This window comes from Engraulis encrasicolus, unplaced genomic scaffold (assembly GCF_034702125.1).
Source record: "Engraulis encrasicolus isolate BLACKSEA-1 unplaced genomic scaffold, IST_EnEncr_1.0 scaffold_720_np1212, whole genome shotgun sequence".
Classification (NCBI taxonomy): Eukaryota; Metazoa; Chordata; class Actinopteri; order Clupeiformes; family Engraulidae; genus Engraulis; species Engraulis encrasicolus.
Window position 1 is genome coordinate 1 of NW_026946050.1, and position 3,025 is coordinate 3,025.

A 3,025-nucleotide genomic window follows, 5' to 3' on the forward strand; every position below is an offset into this window, starting at 1 on the left:
CCGTAAAAAAAAAAAAACAGAATTGTTCCTCGACAGCAACCAGCGTGAGTCAAGTGATTATTGGGAAGCATAACGTGGTTGGGGACAACGCTGGTGGGGACGAGAGCAAGCAATAGGCGTGCTGTTTATAACAAGTTCTTACATAGGCTATGCAAAGATTTTCAGCTTTGTTCAGTTTCATATTAGGCCTACTGGTATTTTGTAACATTAAGAAGGCCTATTTAAAATGCGCTAATATAATTTACTGACTAATTACAGTCATTTTTTGTCAGACATTTTGTCCAGTCACATTTTATTTTGCCGGTCATCCATGCCAATGTCCGGCCACAGTTGGCTAACGTGAACCTTGCTGTTTATGGCCGCAATTTGCGCATCTGTGGTGTTCTTGGTTCGTGTGACTCTCACATTGGGAAAAGAGATGACTGGTGAAAACAGGCGATGAAATATTTTTTTCGACCCTGTCCGTCAAACTGGTTGACTGTTTTGTTTTTTTTTTAATTTATTTTTTTAAGGCTATATCGTGATACATATCGCTATCGTGATATAAAATAATCCATATCGTGATATACATTTTTGTCCATATCGTCCAGGCCTACACTACAGTATAGTAAAACGAGGCAATGTCCTGCATTATTTTTGGTAAAGCATAGCTGTTGCTGCTTCGGTTTTCCCATTGTGGTAACATCAATAGGTTTTTTTGAGTAACTTGCTCACGAACTAACTGCACTGTCCCGTTCTTGTAGAGCTATTGTTAGAGGTTAACGAAGCCTTGTCGTCAAATTGGTGAATTTTCAAAAAGGTAGCCTACACGTCGTTGTCTTCGGCTACTCTGTGATAGTTCGGAGTTTGCTGTTTGCTCACAGCAAATTGCATTCATTGAGTCATGTTGGTGTTCATGTTTACTCCTTAAACGAATGCGCGAGTCATTCTTGTTCATCGGAATTCATTCTCGCCCAGTTTTACATGCATGAGTTTAAGTCTTCCTTCGCTTCATCATCTTCATAAAAGAGTGCCTTCGTGCCAAGAACAGACGTGCAACTGTTAACGATGCTGGCTGCTGCGATTTCAATGTCTTATCTTCCCTGTTGTCGGGACGAGACACAGAGTGCCACTACGACGCTCTGCCACTGCGAGCTAGAATGCTGTAGTTCCACCAGTCTACCGAACTCCCCCCCAGATTTCGCTCACAATTCTGACAATGATATAGAAGTGATGAGCTTGGTGGGTATCCTTGTGCCTATTTAAGGTTAAGTGTGTGAGTGAATGTTAATTTTCTGTTGCTCTTTTAACTTTTTTTTGCAGAGGTTGCTGAAGAGGTATGCAGCGATGGTCTGGAGGGAAAAAATAGTCACATGGACTGGTGTGCATTCCAGTACTTGAAATGGTGAGCAATACTGTGCCTTTACTATGCTGGTGATCATGCACTAAATGGGGAATACATCTATCTGAACTTTGGGAGGAGTTTCATGACTCCCTTGGTGCAAATATAATCGTTTCAAAAAATCCTTTATACCTCATTCAATCAAGCTACTGAATAAACCGGGAATAAGAGAGATTGAGTGGGACAAAATGGACCTCTGTAGCTAGTGTTGGTACTGCTGGTGGGGATGGAAGCTAGGGTAAAAGTTGGGAGGGGGATATGTAGACATGAATGTATCCCTGTTTTTATTATTTTTATGTTAAATTATGGAAGGGATGTAACCTTAGTTTATTTATTGCAGGGGTGAAGGTGTGGTTGGTTGTAGGACGGTGTGTGTGTGTGTACAGTGTGTGTGTGGGGGGGGGGGGTACTGAGCTGTGTGGGTGTGCGGTGTCGGGGGGGGGGGGGTGGTTGTCTGGACTGGATGGGTCAGGGGCAGTGGGTTAGGACATCCAGATTTAGAGTTTACTTAAGCTTCATGAACCAACGGTGTATTTGGCCCCAAACTAGTGGCATACCCTTCAAGTTTCAATGGGTTAGAGAGTTAACGTTCTTTTTACTTTACTTTTGCAGATGCTGTTGCTCAGGCACATCCAGGTGCGAGGATGGGGGAGGTCCGGATGTCGCTAAATAAAAGAATCTGTGAACTGCTTCACCAATAGAAAAAGAAGTCCATGGACAGGCCTATGAGCCCTCTTGTTGACCTTGAGTGACTGAGGCTGCGGGCGGTCTGCCCCTGAATTCACCTTCACTTTCATTTCTTTTTAAAAAAAATATATATCTGAAGGTGTGTGTGTGTGTGCGCGCGCGCGGGGGTGTGTGTGTGTGGGCGCTGGCACGCGTATGTGTTTGTGTGTGTGCGCGCGTGTGCACGCGTGCATGTGTGCCAGTGCTTTATGCGAGGTGTTTCGCTTACCGGCCACAGCCACAGTTTTTGTTTTGTTTTCTTTTTGTTTTATTTGGGTTTTTTTGTTTTTTTTTTTGGTTTTTTTTTTTTTTTAGAATATTTCTGCTTTTTCATTGAGTACAAGTTACTGGCCAAAGTGGGAGACTGAAATTGTTACTGGCCACAGGCAAGTTTCACCAGCATTTGGCCTGTTGGCCGGTGTCGTTGTCAAGTCGTTTCCCTGCCTGTCTGCCCCTCTGTCTCTGCATGTGTGAGCGGTGGTGTTAAAGGGTCGGTTGGTTTCATGTTTTTAATAAACCAATGTCAACAGTTGAATGAATTGAATTGATGTTTGGTCATTGTTGTAATTACATTACTTCATAAATGCCTTGTATAAAGTACGTTACAGTATATTGTGTAGTGTAATGCAATACATTAGTCAATATATGATTTAATTAATAAGCCATATACTATGGGATATAATCCAATATATGCAACAGTATACTTTACAGTATAATGCAATACATAAATCAATATATGATTCATCAATAAGCCATATATTATGGGATATAATTCAATATATGCAGTAATATACTGTACAGTATAATGCAATACATTAATCAGTATATGATTCATCAATAAGCCATATATTATGGGGTATAATTCCATATATGCAGTAATATACTGTACAGTATAATGCAATACATAAATCAATATAT

The 3,025-nt window shown here is 41.1% G+C and overlaps 1 long non-coding RNA gene across 1 annotated transcript; it reads left to right on the top strand.

Annotated features, from left to right (window-relative positions):
• Positions 1-972: 972 nt before the first annotated feature.
• LOC134444776 (uncharacterized) lies at positions 973-2,651 on the top strand. Its single transcript, XR_010034102.1, has 2 exons — positions 973-1,384; positions 1,994-2,651. It is a non-coding gene; the product is annotated as an uncharacterized LOC134444776 (long non-coding RNA).
• The last annotated feature ends 374 nt before the right edge of the window (positions 2,652-3,025 follow it).